The sequence below is a fragment of the Halichoerus grypus genome, chromosome 1 (assembly GCF_964656455.1).
Source record: "Halichoerus grypus chromosome 1, mHalGry1.hap1.1, whole genome shotgun sequence".
NCBI classification, from domain to species: Eukaryota; Metazoa; Chordata; class Mammalia; order Carnivora; family Phocidae; genus Halichoerus; species Halichoerus grypus.
Window position 1 is genome coordinate 161,518,909 of NC_135712.1, and position 18,703 is coordinate 161,537,611.

The 18,703-nt window shown below is 51.2% G+C and overlaps 1 protein-coding gene across 1 annotated transcript in view; it reads right to left on the reverse strand.

The window, feature by feature from the left end:
* The window catches only part of IQSEC1 (IQ motif and Sec7 domain ArfGEF 1), a 371,367-nt gene that overhangs the window by 214,703 nt on the left and 137,961 nt on the right, over positions 1 to 18,703 (reverse strand). The window lies entirely within an intron of this gene.

The window sequence follows — 18,703 nt, forward strand, 5'->3', positions numbered from 1 at the left end:
CATGGGGTACTGAACCAGATGGTGCTCTCTGCCCCTTCCATGTGGCATGGATCCCATGACCATGCTCTGGGAGTGAGAATCCGGCTTCATGAGTTCGCAAACCCTTGCTCCTTGCTGGGAGTGCATTTCCACGGAAATGTCAGTGAACTGCACAGACCCATAGCATCTCCCTGCATTGGCCCCACTGTCCTGGGTGGCCAGCCCCCTTGCCAGACCCAGCATGCACTGCCTCGCTGAGGGGACCGGGCCCGGCCTCACTCAGCCAGTTACATAACTGGCCGCCTTTGAAAAGGCACTGCACAGAGTCACACGGGTTAGCAAACTAGTTCAAGGTAATTTATGACTCCGAGATGCTTGGGTTTCTAAATACAACAGACAACTACAAACTGCAAAAGCTTCAAGCTCTCTCCCCAAGGGAGACTGCCCGGCCCAACCTGGGGCAGTGGGGCCGATGCCAGCTTGGCAGGAGTAAGCTGGCACACTCGCAGGCCTGGCTGGCTTAACCCACCATGGGCCCCCGTGAGGTGCACCCTTGCGACCTCCTGAAGACCACTTCCCCTCCCCACCCCCTCCCTCCCATGTCTCTGGTGTGCCCGAGAGGGTGATGAAGATTTTTCCCCTGCACTGCGATGGCAGACACTGTGCTGCGTTCAGAGTTGCCACCTCCTAGTTGGCTTGTTTTTCTTTTTTAATGCTAATAATATTTATTTGGGGTAAGTTGGAATTCAGGCGACAGAAACTCCAGTACGCAGAAACTAACTATTATGTCAAAGGTTGCTGATGTTTCTCTTCTCCATGGGGGTGGCGTGCCCTGCTTGACTTTCCATCTGTCCAGCGCTGCCCTTGAACGCTCAAAGTGGGTTCTCTGCATGCTCTCCTGCAGGTCGCCTTCCTGCCCTGGTGCTTGTGCCCGAAGCTTGAGACCCAGTGCTGGCCGTCTGGAAGAGGACTGTGGGATCTGCCCTTGCTTCACTGCACTCTTGCCGCTGCCCTCTGCACCCAGCATCTGTTCCAGCAGCCCCCATCCCCACTGCAGGCCAGGTTCCCTCCCCTGTTCCAGACCCTCCCCCGCCTCCCCTTACAGACACCAACTGGAAGTCATCACTGAACGCAGGTCTCCAGTACCCACACCTTGCTGGCCTAATCCTCAGTGTCACTCCCAGAGCAGGACACAGCTCTGTCCTCAAACCCCAGCCTTTCTGACTCACACATGCACCAATCATGGCCACACAGTGCACTGTTTGCTGTGACAGGGGCTAGCAGGTGAGCCTGGGGGACCCAGAGGAAGCTTGGAGAGCCAGAGGGCTTCCTGAAAAAGGTGATGCCAAAAGCAGGCTATGTTCCATGTGATCTCTGCAGTACTTGGGTATAAGCATCCCAGAGAAAGACGCCGCCATGGGGACCGGTGGGTCTATCTCTGCTGGCTGGCTGGCATTAAGTGACAGGAAACTACTTCCCATCCGTGTGACATGGCTGGCTGGCATTAAGTGACAAAGTAACAAATGGTCTGAGCCTCCTCTGCCTAGTCCTGGAGGGTCAGAGTTCTGGTGTCTTCCGGGAAACAGAGACACAGCTACAGCCAGCTGTCCTGGGGCCCTGGTTCCTCCCTTGCTCCTCCCTCAAGAACGAGCGACACTGTGGTTGATCCACAAACAGCCCTATTTCTCCACCTCCGTCTCCACACCCTCTGCACTGTGACTGGGCAGCTCTTCCCATCAGGAGGGGGGGTCTAGTCCCCCCCTCCCCCTCAATCTGTGCTGGCTCCATGACTTGCCCTGGCCAACGGAATGTGGAAATGATGCTGTGCCAACACATCAGCCTCAAAGAGCCTTGTGGCCTTGAGTGCCCTCCCGCTTTGGACCCTGCCACCACCATGGGCAGAAGCCCAGCCAGCCTCCTGGAAGAATGAGAGACATGAAGCCCAGTCACCACCACCCCTGGTCGCCCGAGCCAACAGCCAGCTGGCAATCAGCCGGCCCCTGCCATCGACTACACATGCTTGAGAGAGGCCAGAAGACCTGCCCAGCCACCTAGCTGCTCAGCCAAGTAAATGGCTGTTGTTTAGCTGCTACATTTTGGAGTGGTTGTTATGCAGCAGAAGCTAACTGATACAGCTACCCCAGAATTCTGGGCACATAAGCTGCAGGATTTACAGGCAGAGACCTGGCTGTAGACAGATGAGTGGGCTGGCCCTGGGGATCTCACCTGTCCCTCTTGTTTGCTGTCACCTCGGCTCTGCTCTATAGATCGGACCCTGAGCTGCAGTGAGCACAGTTACAACTAGTTCTCCTGGCAGTGGTTGTGCCCAAGCCATCTGGCCTCTTCTACTGCTTACTGGCCCTATGAAGAGCCCTCCAGTGGCTTCCCCTGACACTCAGGGTGAAACCCAAACTCCTCACCAACCCACACGGTGCTCCCAGTGCCCACCCCCCCTCCCAGCTTCGTGCCTCTCACTGCACTCCAGGCACACCTGCCTCCAACCCACAGGACCCAACCTGACCTCCAGGCCTTTGCTCATGCAGCTCCCCTGACTAGCATGCTCTTCCCTGACACCCACACAACTCCCTCCCCACTTCCTCCAGGCTTTGTCAAACAACCCATAGATCACTCCTTACCAAATGGCATGAGTCAATCTCTACACCCTCCTCCTGCTTTATTTCTTTTCAGAGCACTTAGCATGACCTGGTGCAATAACGTCCATACTGTGAGACATTCAGTGGGAGCCAGTGAAGGTTATGAAGGGAGGATGGGGTGGTGAGAAAGAGGTCAGCCGTGGGACCTTCATAGCATAGAGCCACTGACTGGGAGTCCATGTATCCTGAAGCAGCCTGCCATCCCCCACTGCCTGACAACCACAGAGACACTCTTGGCAATGATGTGCTTTAGCCACTTCTTGGAGCTGGTACTATACCCGGCAGCACAAGCCCAGATTTATGGCTGTGGCATAATTGCTTACAAGCCTCATGTAGGTGACACATGTTTGTCAAAAATACCTTGCCTTGAGGTGGCCCCAGAAATCTGTTCCCTGGGACACAGGAGGCTCCACAAACAGGGTCTACCTGGGAGCTCCTCCTATCTGAAATCCTCTAATTGAGGGCCCAGCATTTAGGGCCCTTCTCAGAAGTGCTAGAGCCTACAAAAAAGAGAATTCTCTAGCTGGGAGCTGGGACTCCCCTGCAGCAGGCAGGAGAAGCAACAGGTGGCCTGGCTTAGCCTCAGAAGCTGGGGAGAGCATTCTCCAGGGCCTGGGAGGCCCAGACCAACCATGGATCCAGGGTTCAGGGATAAAGCTCTTTTACACTCTGGGAGGGGCCCCATGGCCACTGGGGTCTTAGACCAGTAACCAGGAGGCAGAGCTGGGGGCCTGGTCAGGGTCCGAAGGGACTGTGTAGTGTTGTGGTAAAGAGCACGGAGTCTGGAGCCAGACTGTCTTGGTTCAAATCCCAGCTCATTCACTGACCTGCTGCTGCATGACCTTGGGCAAGTCACATAATGGCTCTGAGCCTCAGCTTCCTCATCTACAAGATGGGTGTAAAAACAGTGTCTCCTTACGGGGCTGTAAGGAGCATTGTAAGTGTAAGGAGCACTGAGCCCCATGGAATGCTCAGACCAGGGCCTGGCACATCACAAGTGCTATGGAAGTGACCTGTCATTAACAACACCAGAGGCCATGACTCTGCACACCCCAGAGCAAAGGAGGAGCCTTCCTGGCAAGGATACAACTCTGTTCCAGGCTTGAGGGTGATAGAGTGCTGCTCCCAGAGTTCTCCATCCCCTTACCAGGCAAGGAGCTGGCAGGGAGTGAGAGAAAGGAATCTATTAAACCTCAGGTGCTTCATCATCAAAATGACAGGGGTGAGAAGCAGAAGCAGCAACAGCTTCTCAGGCCTTTAGGAGAAATGTGCCAAAATGACTTTCATGCCAGCTCACTGGAGCCCATGGGACAGAAATGAAAAGGCAGGCTGTCAGGTCTGATTGCTCTACTGCCAACCCCAGGGTTTCAGGTCCCAACCTACCAGCCCTACTCTGTACAGCCAGACAGCAAGTGGAAGGAACACAGTACCTGCCTTCAGAGAGTTGGAGCCCGACTCCATGTTGGGGCCACCCCAGTTGTCATTACAACCTCAGCCTCTCCTCTGTGCTCATGTTTCCTCAATCTCACAAAAACATCTACAGATGGCTACACAGGGCTTACTGGGGCATTTGCACATACCGGAAATTGCAATGGTAAAAAGAGGGAGAAGGGGAGAATACACAGACAGTAGGAATGACTGCAGGGTGTGCTACAAATTATCAAAGATCTGAGGGCCTCAGTACTTAGGATTTTTAAAAAGGCTTCTTGATATGTGACTGGAGAAAGGAGGCCCATTTAGTAAATGGTGCTGGGACAACTCAGTATCCACATGGCAAAATGAAGTTGGATCCCTACCTCACACCACATCCCAAAAAATAATTCCGGACACATCAACAATCTCCATTTGAAAGAGAAAACTTTAAGAGGAATTTTCTCTGGGGGAATATCTTTCCAAACTTGGGGTTGGGAACAATTTCTTAAACAAGGTATAAAAACTCACTAAGCATACAAAAATTGGTAGATTTGATTGCAGTAAAACTAAAAATTTGTTTTTACCAAATGACCAGTGAAAAGACAAACCACAAAAAGCAAGAATACATCTGGAATATGTACAACAGGCAAAGGATTAGTATCCAGAATACATAAAGAACTATAAATCCATAGGAAGAAGAGAAGTAATGAGCAAAAAGATCACAGCAGGCATGTCTTAGAGGAGGAAACAGGTGCACAGATGAGCATGGGAAAAGCTGTTCAACTTCGCTAGGATGCAGGGAAGTGCAAGTTAAGGTCCCAATGAGATATTTCATAACCATTAGACTCACAGTGAGTAAGACATCTGATAGTACCAAGGATTTGAGAGAATACAGATCAACTGGAATATGTAGTGGTTGAGTGTGACACCTGGTCTGGCCACACTGAAAATCACTTTGGCATTTTCTTGTTAGGTTGACCATTCACATACCTTATAACCCTGTAAATCTACTCCTCGGTATTACACAAGGCATGTACAAGAAGATTCCATAGCAGCACTGTTAATAATGGGGGTGGGGAGAAAATGACCTAAATACTCATTGACAGGAGAATGCAAAAATAAATTGCAGAAGAGTCACACAATTTATTTTCACACTAGTGAAAGTAAACTACTGCTACACAACAGCATAGCTAAAGCTTAGAGTAAAATGTTGAGTAAAAAAAGTGCAAATTTTAGAAACCTAAGTATAGAAAACAATTTTTTAAAGCTCAAGAACAAACAATATAATGTTTAGACTTATTCAGTAAGCCTATGAGCAAGAGAACGACAAACAAACACAAAATTGCAGATAAGGGGTGACCTCCAGGGTAGGATAAGATGCAAACACATGGATGCAAGCTATTGGGAATGTTCTAGTTTTGGAGTTGAGTTGTGGACTCACAGATGTTTGTTGTTTTGCTGTCCTTTATCATGTACAAAACACATTAAATATTAAATAGACACAGGCAAAGGAGAAAAAAGAGGAACACTGTGTGGATCTAGACAGATCCAGTATGATTTCCTTGTCACACAGTTCACTATTTTCACTTCGTGTCACAGTGCGTACCAAGAAGTTTGGAGAGGCCAAACCAGGAGGTGAAGGGACCGGAAATTGGATGAGGGCATTCTTCCCTCTGGGCCTCAGTTTCTCCATATGCAAAATAAGGGGGTGTACCAGGAATGACAAATGGCTGGCATCCATAACACAGGTCTCCCCATCCTCCCCCACTACAGACACTACTAATGGATTGCAGCACTATTTCACATGGATCACATACACAGCCTTGGACTCCTCAGCTGGGCCCTGCAGGCTGGTCGATCTGAGATGGCACACTAATGATACCTACTTGTTGATCTGGAGAGCCCATCCAGCTCTGGCCTGCAAGTTTTGAAGCCTCACCAGCAGGTGCTAGCTAGTCTGAAAGGCTGTGGCCCTAGGGAGGAGCCTGCTGGCTTTGGAGAAGACCTTAGCCAGACCCTGGCAGCATGCAGCCCCAGCTTCCACGGTGCCCACTCCCATGGCCTCCAGTCTGCTGCAGGTGGCCCTTGCCCGCCCACCATCTGACCAGGCCTTTTGCTTCCATCTATTGGGTGGGCAGGCTCATGTCTACCCTATGTTGGTGAGCTGTGCTAGACTTGAAAACAGCTCAGCTAACAGAGGGCCAGGCAGGAGCTCATCATCACCCTCTAGTCCAGAGAATACTGGAAATGGCCCCATTGTGCCTGATCCAAATAGCCCTCTGAGGCAGGAGGATGGTATTCCTTTCACTGCCTTTGCCTATTTGGGCCTGCGGGCCTTTGCTCCCGTGCTTTCCTCTGCCTGCCCTCCTCCTCCTCCCCTCATTGGCCTTAGCTCACAAGACTCCTCCTTGGTTGCACTGCTCCATCTCTTTCCTCCCCAGTGAGAGTTGACATCCCTTCCTCTAGATGTCCACAACACAGAGGTCAGCTTTCTCAAGGAGAACTTGTGTGCTGGGTCTGGTCCAGCTTCTGTGGGTGTCTGCCTTCCAGAGTGGGGAGCGCATCAGGGTCTAGCTCACAACTGGCGTGAAAATAATAATACCATCAGGAGCAGCCACAATGCCTCAGAATAAAAGGGCTTCTTTAAGAACTGCCCACCTATTGTATGAGCCTCACAGCCAGGGAAGTTGGCAGTGGGGGACAGCACTCTCTATTCTAACAAGAAAATCAAGGGCCACAAAGGGGAGTGACTTTTCCAGCATCACTGCCCACCTTCCCACCTTCTGGGAGGCTGGGAAGCTTTTCTGCCAGGTTCCATCAGAGCCCTGAAACCCCAGTCCTGTGTGGAAACCCCTCCCCTCCCCAGAGCAGGGGAGTGCTGAGTGACCACAGCCCCTAATCATGGAGCATCTGGTTTCATCCTGCTACCTGCAGATTCTTTTAAATAATGAGATCATATTGAGAGACATTATATTCAGTGACATGGTGCCTTGGTGATTCATCTCTCTTTCATTTTATTCATCTTATGCAAATTTTAAATGACTGCTGGGCTGTGTGCACAGGAAGTCTTGATGTACTAGAAAGAACTGTGGCGAGTTCTTAGAAAACAAAGGCGGGAACTTAAGGCATCGAGACATGTCCAACAAGCAGAGTGAAGACAAAGGTGTCTCCCGCTGCTTTGTCCTGGAGCAAAGCTGCCAGCACATGCCCACATGTGGCCTGCCAGACCCTCAGATCAGAGTCTGTCACTGACACCCATTGTGTGGAAGGGCCTGAAACCTGCTATTATCTTCGACACCATCCACAGACTCCGAGAAGCAAACAGCGCAGACTTGCAAAGACGCTGAAACAGGAATGCTCACTTGTGTTCCCAGAAACACAGATACCAGATGTTTATTTCTGGTTCCAACTTCTCCTGGGTTCATTCTCTTTCAAGCCTTGGAAACTTTGGGCACCACTTCTTGCTCTACAATCTCTCCATCAGATCCCTCCATTTCTCTCTACCCCAGGAAGCTCCCCACCTGGACAACTCCAAATACTCCTCAAAACCATCTCTGATGCCCCCTCTTCCAGGATGTCCCCTTGCCTTCTCTCTGGCCTCTTTATACTCATTTCCTGCTAGAATGATCATAATGGGTCAAATGCTGCTGCTTGCACATCTGTCTCCCCTAACATGGGGTAGGTTTGTGGGAGCAGGGCTCATGGCTGAGGTACCCCCATTACCTCCAGCCCCTCAGCATGGGCCCTGGTACATTGTGGGGATGCAGTAGGGCCTCAAAAAAGCATGACCTAAATACCTGGGCTCTGTCTTCCTGCAACTTATAGTTTAGTGAAAGATATCAAATGACAAAGAAGGTGAATTCAAGGTACTCTGAACACAGACCAGATAATCCTTTCCTGAGTACTTCACAGCTAAGCCAAGATCTCATTGGTGAGTAAATGTCAACCGCACAAAAATGGGAGTAAAGAACTCTCCAAGGAGAGGGAGTAACAGACAAATGTTCTAAAGTGGGAGGGGGTAACTTGTATAAGTACTGAAAGGCCAGTGGTGCTTTAGCAAAGCAATGTGGTAGTGAGCAAGAGCTCATAGATTATGTGTATCAGCTAGGATAGCCTGGGTTATGCTGTGTAACAAACAATTCTCAAAATCTCAGTGGCCTACAATAAGGTTTATTTATAGCTCATGCTACATGTCCATGTGGCTCTCCTTCATATCTTTTCCCCTCTGGACTCAGGCTGACAGAGCAGTCTCTATCTGGAATATTGCCATTGTCACAGAAGAAGGAAAAGAAAACTGGTAAATCACTCACTGGTTCTTAAAGTGTGTGCTCAGATTTCTTTCACTGTTCACCAGCCCCTCTCCCATGCCTGAGAGCAACATGGATGGTGCTGTATAATCCTCCATCCAAGAAAGGCGCCACAATAAAGGGCACTGAATGTGGGGGAATGGTAGTCCAGTTCCACACCATGCTTGGAGTTTGATGTTTATCCTAGGAGCAATGGAATCTGTTGAATAAATTTTTCATTTCTAACAAATCACTCTGGCTGTAGTGAGACCAACAGATTGGAAATGGGCAAGAGCGGATTTAGAGAGAAAAATTAGGAGGCCACTTCAGTTTTCCATGCAAAAAAAAAAAAAAAAAAGACTAGGGTCAGACTACTTTAGACTAGGGTCATGGCAGTGGAAATGGAGAGAAGCCAATAGATTTTCAAGATGGGAAGTTCTAGGGATGTACAAAGAGAAGCACAGGTGAGTGAATATGTGACCCCAGGAGGTAGAAAGAATGTAGCAGAGTTGGCTTCTCATGTCTTACCACTTGCTGGCTCCCGTCTTTTGGGAAGACCAGCTACTCTACTCTCTACTTGTCCTTGGGCTCTCTGTGTTCTACTATTAAATCTCCCTTCTTGCTTAAAAAAAAAAAAACAAAAAACCTGAGCTAAATAAAGAAGGGAACAAATGGATTAATAAGGTGAAGAGTAGCCGAGTGGAGTGACAAATGAATGACAAAGTGACCAGGGGAATTAATTCATGTCTCCAAGTGTTCAAAGAATGAAGAGAAACTAGACTCAACCAGAAGAAGAAAGGCCTCCCCACTGGGCATGTCTCAGAAGGATCCCTCCCTCCGCTACCAACACACCAGGCATCTCTCTTCTTCCAGGGACAGGGAGGCAGATGAAGGATGGACTCCGTGGAACCTCTACAGCATCCTCTCCTCTCCTCTGTATGGTCTCCCTACACTTCCTTTTCAGAGTTCCAAACTTGATTTTCAGTGTGGGAGGGCTTGGGATTCACAAACATCCCAAAAGAGAATTTCTGTAGCAGCAGCATTAGACAACCTGACAGGAACTTATAGCTTTGGGTTCCACACAGGCACAGAAAGCCTCCTCTGCCCTGGGTGCTCTTGTTAGCCAAGAAAAGTAAGATTCAGACACAGAATTGTATGGTTGTGGACTCAGCCCAGCTCACCATGGACAGCGACCACACGACTCCCCTTAAGGGTGTAGTCGCTGTCCATGGTGCTCACAGGCTGACTCAGCTGAAGAGACTTCTAACACCCAGCCACAACATATCAGAGCTGAGAGGGTTCCAGGATCTCAATTTTCCCAATGCCTCATTTTACAGATAAGAAGACAGAAGCCTAGAGAGGGGAAGGAATTCCCTCAGGACCACTCCGTGAGTGGCACTGTGGGATTGGAAGCTAGCCTCTAGAGGCTTGCTCAGACAAAACTCATTTCCTTGGAAGGCTCCTGGCTGTTGCTCACTACCCAGAATAATTAAGTCCAGAAAACTCATAGTAGCACATAGTAGTTACTCAGTGGACATTTGTTGACTGAATAAATGATTATAGTGAGACACAAAACACAAATCTTGAAGCTGGGAGTGGACCCCGAATCCTGAATTCAAACAGGAAGTCTTGTTCCTTTTTGGTATAGGTGAAATGGTATGGAAGGAAGCAGTGGGGGAAGGGAAGAAGTGTTGCTATGAAGACAATGGGGTGTGGGAAGAGGATATGAGCAGGCACACCCAGGACATTAAGCACAGAGGGACTGACCTCTGTTCTCTCAGGCTTCACACAATCTCCCACCCAGGAAAACTGGTTGAACAGCTCAAGAGTTTCCTTAGGGAGGGCGGTCACCTGACCTCAATCTGGCCAATCAGCATATTCTATCCTCCCTGGCCACAGTGATTGGCTCAGGGCTGGGTATGTGACCAATGAGATCCCAATGGATCAGATCTCAGCTGTAATCATAGGGAATGAAAGGTTCTATTTTTGTTGGGGTGAAGGGATATATCAGTTTGTGACTGTTGATGGCCATCTTGCTTTCCCAATGGGAAAGCTTACCTGAGAATAACACCTGCAAAGAGGATAGTAAGCAAAGCCAATAGGTGGAGAAAGATGATTCCTGCTGATGTCATCAAGCACCCAGGTACAGCCTTGCCTGAAGCTGTCTGCCCTTAGGCTTCTCAGTTACATAAATCATTCTTTCCTGAGTTGTTTGATTGCTTGTTTAAGCCACTTTGGGTTTTCTGTCACTGGCTATCAAAAAAAAAAAAAAAAAATCTGACTGCTCCTTCCAGTTGGCTAAATGGAGCATCCTGGAATTGTGACAGCATGGATTTAAGCTAGCTTCAAGAAAGGATTTCCAGATAACACTGCAAAATTCTAGTCTAACCTGGAGATCCAAATGGATTCAAGCTGTACCTGTTGGAGGTCTGCTACAGGCTGGGCCACTCACATTACCCAAATTAATCCTCACAGGATTGACCCCATTAAGGTAGCAATGTCATTTTAGAGGATGTGACTGAGGCTCCAAGAAAGGAGGTGACAGGGCTATAGCTTGGGAGTGTGGAGCCAGACTGCAAACCCAGATTCTGCTGCTTGCGTCCTGGGAAGCCTCATGATGTGGCTTGTCCATGTGACAGGGGCTTCAGCACCCAGCCCCACGCCTGGTATCCTGTGGGTGCCTGAGGCTTGGTAACTGTCATGTGGCTGTTACAAGACTCACAAAAGCAATTCGCACTGAAGGGAGGAAGGAGAACTTCCTTCACCAGCCGCACACACCCTCCCAGCTCCCTGAAGCCTAGAATCCCTTTCTTTCCCTGATTTTCCTTGGCAGAGTCATGCCCACGTGACCACAGGACAGTCCCCTGTTCACAGCCAGCACCAGGAGCTGCTACGGGGGAGGCCAAGAGCCTTCACCCCTCCACCATACTTGGGGGACACATCTCTTTCTTTGGGGACATCTCTTTCTTTGGGGCCTTGGGGGACCCTACGCCCCACTTGCACACCAGAGTTTTTTTCTAGAACATGCAGAGAATCTCACTCAGTTTGGAATGGGATGTATCCATCACTGCCCTTCCTACGTCTTCCTTGAAACTCAGCTCATGCACTCCTTTCTCTGCATGGTGGGCTCCTGTGTCTGCTGCAGGAGAGGCCAAACTGACGATAAATCAAGAGCTCAGCCCTTGAAGGCATGCATGAGGCAAAAGCTGACAGCTGGAAAGCTCTGTTTAGAAAAGACCTCACACTTCACCCTGAAGAGGCTGTAGGAGAGCCCGGAGTTCAGAAGTAGTGCTTGGGCCAAAGTGAACTGGAAGGCTTTATGATGGCTGGAGACTTCTGGCCATGATGGGGGAGGTGGCGAGGTCCCTGACATGTCATGAAGGCTCACTGTGTGCAGGTTCAAGGTGCACAGAGAAGAAAAGGCAGAGGCCTGTCCCAGAGGTGTTCACAGATCAAATATGAACGGGCCATCCAGCCAGGCAGAGCACCATAGTTCATGAGCTGCTCTCGTGGGTGCTGAGTGGAGGGACAGAAGCAGAGACCCAAGTCTGCTGGGGAACTAGTCAAGAACAGAGAAGTTTTAACTGACACTAGAAGGCTGTATCTGTTAGATTTGTTTGGCTGAAGTGACAGAAAACCCTCCTAAGAGTGGCTTAAACTACAAAGGCATCTAACACTTAATATTTAATGATGATGTGAGGGATGGGAGGTCCAGAGGTGGTATGGTGGCCCAACAATGTCATCAGTGACCCAGATGCCACCCACCTCTCTATTCTACCATTAAGAGAATATTGGTTCTGGGGTGCTTGGGTGGCTCAGTCGTTGAGCGTCTGCCTTTGGCTCAGGTCGTGATCCCAGAGTCCTGGGATTGAGTCCCACATCGGGATCCCTGCTCCGTGGGAAGCCTGCTTCTCCCTCTCCCACTCCCCCTGCTTGTGTTCCCTCTCTTGCTGTGTCTCTCTCTGTCAAATAAATAAGTAAAATCTTTAAAAAAAAAAGAGAGAATATTGGTTCTGTTAGTACCCCCTCACAGTTGCAATGTGGCTGCCTCTACTCCAGCCATCACATCTGCATAGTTAACACTCAAGCAAGGGGGCACCTTCTTCCCTGCCCACCTCTTCTCAGGAAGGAAGATCTCTCACAGAAGCCCCTATAAACTTCCTCTAATACCTCATTGGCTGGAACTGGGTCCCAAGCCCTTTCCCCAACCAATCGCTAGATGCAGGAAAACTGGCTTGGACTAACCCTGATTCCTCCAAGTTTTGCATCCACAGAAAGAAGGCAGGGTGGGCTGGACAAAGGCTACTGTGTGAGCACCCAATACCACCCAGCCATAAGGGACAAATGGACAAGGGAGCTGAGGATTCAAAGCTAAGGAACAGAAGAGCAGTAGGAACAGCACATGCAAAGGTGCAGAGGTGTGGGAGACAGACTGGGTGCTCAGGATTACTGATGGTTCATGACCACAAGAATACCCCACAGGTGGGAAAGGTGGGCAGGGCCTCATTTTACATTTTCGGCCTGGAGTGGGGCAGGCACTAGGCAATGGGAGCTACCGAGAGGTGCTGAGCAAGAAAGTGAGTTCAGGAGCAGATGGAAAATTGCAGTTGTGTAGAGGTGTACTTTAGGAGCTGAGCAGAGCCATTCTGTGACAGCCAATAATGTCGCTAATAAAACTCTGAAGGCCTCTGTTCAAACAGATGATTAAAACAGACGAAAGAGTAAACATGACCTTAATTAATGAATTTGCTAATGGCAGGTACCTGCTTCTGCATATTAGAATGCATACCCTCAGCCTGGTCCTTTAGACTCGCTACCCTGTCACATCTGTGACCATGTGACCCTCACCTGTCCCACCTGCCCTCAGCCTGGCTTCCAGCTGCACACCCCCCAGGTGCCTGAAATGACTCAGTGCTCTGTGTTGTAACTTACACAGGATGCCCCCAGCTCTGAGGGTGAGGCTGACTGTGTCCCACTCTACAGAAGAGAAAGCAGAGACTGGAAATGGATGGGTAAGGGGCTTGCTGTGAGGTGTGGGGTGGGATCTGAACCCAGAGCCTCTGCCTTTCCCAGTCCACCATGCTAATTCATGACTTCAGAGTGGGTACCCCCTCAACCCCCAGCCAGGATGCTTGCTAAACCCAAGGGGACTCAGAACTCCTGCTCAGTCCAGTGCTGCATGGGGTGGGGGGTAGGGTGCACGCAGGGGCTCAGGAAAGAAGAGGAGAGGAGGGGAGGGAGGAGGGCTCTGCTCTGTGGGATGCTCACCCATGCAGAGGGCACACGTGTGTGTGACCCCACAAATGTGTCATCTGTTTGTTGTGACCTGGGGCCTTCCAAGCTGAGCATGAGGAATGCCCTGCACCTGCGGGGACCACAGAGTTCATGGGGTGCGCAGGTGGTTAGATGCCCTGGGGTAATGCCCTCACAGCCCATCCCATGACTGAGAGGACAGTATCCTTAGTTAAGGCCCTCATTCTGGGCAATCACATCCTGGGATTGCCCAGGCTGCCAGGTTGGCCAATTCTGGCCTTAATAGGCAAACTGGTATCTAGGGGGCTGGTTTTTGTTTTAATTATACATTTACAACCCAATAGTCCAGCCCCTTGGCCGTTCTCTTATAGCCCTCTGCCTCAGGTTTTATTTCCCTCAGGGACCAGTTTCTGGGCCTTAAATTGAGTCCCATTATGGATATAAATACTGTCCCTTTCATGTGTCAACTTCAATATACAAGGCCACCCCAAACTCCCCCTCCCGCACCAGCGAGCAGGCATCTTTTAATGCAGTTCTGTACAATTATGAGCTGAGGATTTAGAATAACAAGGCCAGGAGGGGCCTGTCTGACCAAGCAGGGTGGGTGCGTGGGCACTGACCATTCACCCAGGAATCCTCAGCTGGCAAAGTGTCAGGCAGCCGGGAGAGCTGCTGCCAAGGGTCGAGGGGGTTTAGAGTAAGTTGATTAAATGGATTAATCCAGCCGCCTCTGGGATGGCAGGCCCTGGAGCGAGGCTGTACGTTGTGAAAGACGGAGTGTCCCAGTGCCTGGACCCACCCCTTCTAGAAACCAGGGAGTGAGACATGGCTTTGAAATCAGAACACTGGCGTTCAAAGCTGGCTCGAACATTTGGTTAGTTATCAAAAGCTAAATGAGCCTCAGTTTTCTTATCTGTAAAATGGGGCTCTTGAACGCTCTCACCCTTAGGTGAGGGGATTAAGTGAGGTAACACCAGATAATATCAGGAGCTGTGGGAGCTGAGTGTGCCCAGGCATGCTGTCACCGCTGTTGTGATCCCTGTCTTCCCGAGCGGGGTCAGCACACTTTCTCCATAAAGTGAGTCTTTTACTCTGTCTCTGTCTCTGTCACAACTCCTCAGCTCTGCTGTTCTGGTGCAAAGCCAACACTGGCCATAGGGAGTCCACACTCTCAGGCTCTGCTTTCTGGGTGATGGGGGTCTAGGCACTTGGGACCTTCCATGTTTCACATGGATGGGCATGAGTCCCCTGAAGTCATCAGGCAGAGGGGCATGTGCCCTGGAATCCACATCTCCCAGCCCCAAAGCAGTGGGGCAATTGGTAAATCCTGTCCCTGGGGCCTTGCAGCTAAGACAGGAGCGAGGGGTACTCTGGTCCTTACTGAAACGACCTGGAAACCCAGTTGTGTGGAACAGGGAATTCACCCAGGTCACACAAGCTCAGTTCAGACTTCCTGGGGCATTGTGACTGGCTCCTCATCACTGTCACGGATGAGGGAAAGGCCTGAGGCAGGGAGCAGGAGGACCGGTTGGGTCCCACCAGCCTCGCTGGTCAAGGAGCAGCTTTGGGCGCCACATGGCACACGTGCTTTGCCTTTCTGCACATAAGAGAAGGTCCCTTTGGGAGGACTGGCTTCTGCTCTCTGATAGAGGGCCCACTGTGCACCAAGCACAGCAATCCTACAAGTCAGGTTTAGAAAGCCCGGCACAGAGAGGTTAGGGAAGCTTCCAGGTCACACGGCTGGTAGGGGCATGGCTGGGGTCTGCAGAATGCCTATGGAGGGATGTATAAGGGACTGGGAGAAAGGCAGGTACGATGTGCAGCTTTGGAAGTCAGAAGCCATGGTATTCCTTGGGGACACTTTGGGGACCCCTGGTCCCGGGCCTGGCCACCTCCACCCCCCTCGGCTGCCTCTGCAGGGCCAGCTTTGAGGGCTGCATTCTCAGAGGGCCGGGGGCATGCTGGACCCCGCTGTGGCTAGTGTCCCAGGTGAGGAAGTGAAGCTCCACAGGGCTACCACAAGGATCACAAACACAGATACCTCCAGGGGCTGGGCCTGGAGAGGCAGGGGGAGGCTTATGGAGCAGTGGGGACTGCGGAGGGCTGGGGACACAAGCTCTGTCCAGTGGGCAGCTCCAGCTCAGCTCCAGTAGAGAACTGAGGGAACATCCCCCTGGTTGGCTGGATCTTCTCAGGCCGTATCAAACAGCAACAACGAAAAGCTCCACACACCTGGATTTTCATCTGAAATCTTCTAATTTATACATGTGAAAATTAATTTCTTAAAAAGCTAGATTTGGGTGCATCTGTTATTAGCTCTCTATTACAGATGAAGACACGAGAAAGGAGATGCTTGCCCAAGGTCACGGAGCAGGGGGCTCTGCTATAACCCAGGCCCCACGGCCTGCATCTTTACCTACTGGCTCTTTGCTACCTGAAAGGGTGCAGGCCTGGAAGAGACTTTGAAAACAGTCTAATCCCCAGTGCCCCATCGGATGCCAAGTCATCCTCAGGAAATAAACCCTCGACACCTACTTGCACACCCCCAGACACAGGGAGCGCACTGATGCTCTGGAAGCTGGCTTGGCCTCCCTGTGAATTGGCCCGGGATAGCCCAGGAGAGGTGTGGGGCAGCCACAGGTCTCCCTGAGGCTCCCTGTCCCTGGCCGAGAAGCTCCAGTCCCCTTGGCTGTCCTTGGCAGGGGACCTGATAGAGATGACAGCCATGCAGCCAGGTGCGAAGTGGAGATGAGATGGTGGGCACAATGCACTTTACATGCAGACATTCAGGTACTCATTCAACAAACATTGATTGCAATGTGGCCAGCCTGGGTATAGGCCTGGGTGTCCAGCTATGTATACACCACAGCCCCTTGAGCTGCTGGCCTCATGGGAAAGCACTACTCAGAGAAAACCATCCCCCAAGCCCCCACAACAGCCCACACGAACAACCATATCGTGGTTGAGGGTCACAGTGAAGGGCAAATAGAGGCACAGGACACCCAGAGCAAGGACTGACCAAGAACTGGGATGCTGGAGCCAGACAGCCTGGACTCTGTGATCTGGGGCAGTGACCTCACCACCCCGTGCCTCAGTTTCCTCATCTGCAGAAAGGGGTACCTACTCGTACCTACCTCCTAGAGCTTTCATAAGGATTAAGTGAGTTCATTTATTTAAAACACTTGGGACAGTGTCTGGCAGTGGATTGGGCTCCAGCTCACCTCAACAACAGCCCTGTAAGGAAGGTTTTGCTGTCCCCATTCTAAAGATGAGAAAAGCAAGGCTGAGAAGGGTTATGAGACCCAGTGCACGCTCACCTCCTCTTCATGCTGCACCCGAATGTGCACTTCCTGTCCATTCGCCTGTGTTCTCTGTCCCCACTGCAACCACCCAGCAAAGTAGGCATGCAGAATTTTTGAACAAGTTAGCATGTGAATGAACACTCAAACCCTGTCCCCGTCTTGGGCTCTCAGAGTGTGGACTGGATGGGATATTGAGCTCCCCCAGACTGTCCTGGAAGCACAGAGCGTGAGCATGCCCTCACTTACACCCCACATGGCACACGCTGTGGGGACTTGGGGGTGGGGAGCGAGGACACTGGAATAATCCCTGGGGGAGATGCTGGTGGGCAAGGCACAGAGGCCCCTGAAGATGATGCACGTGTAGCCAAGTTTCTAGCAACCAAGGAGTGGGGAATGAGGATGCCCAGAAGGGGCAGAGGACAGAGCCCAGCCCGAGCACTGCCCCCGTCGGCTCTGAGTGGTGGGGAGAATCAGCATAAGCCCTGCCCCCACTGCATCTCCTGCTCAACCCGCCAAGGGGAGAGGAGAGAAGAGGGCTAGTCCAGCTGCTGGCACAGTGCTCCCGGCCTGTGGGCGCTGCTTCAAGGGTCCTGTACATATTGGCACATTTAATCTTCCCTGAAGCCTCGTGAAGTAGCTGCTGATTTCAGCCCCGCGTAGACAGGAGGACTCACTCAAGGACAGAGCAAGGATTCAAACCCAGCCTGGCACCCAGGAAATGTCCCTATCCTCACTTTTATGGCTGCCTGGCTGTTGAGCAGGGAAGACTCCCAGTGCTGATACCTGGCACCTCTCCGAGGGACACAGACATGTGTCATGACGGCTCCTGGGAAAGTGGAGAGGGTGGGCCTGGGCATTGGGTCTGCAGCAGACCCCAGCTCCGGGGGCCACGGTCCCAAGGTCAGCAGTAAGGGCAAACAGCAGCAGATGCCCAGCCCAGTGCTCCAGCTCCGGCAGCTCATGTTGTGCAGTGTCCCGTGAGGTGGCCGTGGCCAGACCCATCTGCGGTGACACAAGGGACTTGCCCAAGGTCAGGCAGACTTAGAGGGCTTAGAACCTTGGTCTGCCAGCCTATGAAGCTGTCCCCCAAAGAGCAGACCATCCTCAGGCATGACGATCAGGTGAGCTAAGTATAGACGGGGTGCGTGTGTCAGGGTACAGGTGGGGGGCAGTGGACAGGCAGGGTCAGCAACAAATGCCACAGAAGAGCAGCGTCCTGAAGGCTGGTGGGGAGAGGAAAGGTATTCTCGCTGGAGGACCCAGCTTGTGCGAAGGTCGGGAGATGGGATACCGTGTGGGAAACAGGGCTCGTGTGTTTATGCAGGAGCATCAGGATGTGACAGAAGGTGTCACTGGGAGCCCCTGCCCCCACCTATGGAAGCCCCTGGACTCCCACCTCCTTCTGGCTCGACCCAGGTCCTGGCAGCTCTGCCCCCATCTATCTGTCTCCTGCTGCCCAGAGGCCCAGCCCCTAGCCTTCTCCGCAACATCCTGCGCTTCCATATTGTCCTGCCTTGGCTCAGACACAACAGATGGATTCCCGCCCTTGAAGTGATAATTAAGCTTCTCATTACTGAGAGGTACCATCATGACATGTCCTCAAAGTTTAAAATAAATTAAAATTGAAAAAAAAAGTAACCCAGACTGTGGAAGGTCTAAATGAGCATGGGAATAAGAGCAGGTCCCTTAGTTCCTATTAATGATGGAGCCCTCCTGGTCCTAGAGGGAGGGAGGAGGTGAACTTGACCCACACGTGGCCTGTGTCTATTCAGTGTTTTATCTGTCCTCACATTTTTCTGAGCCCCTTTCTGCATCT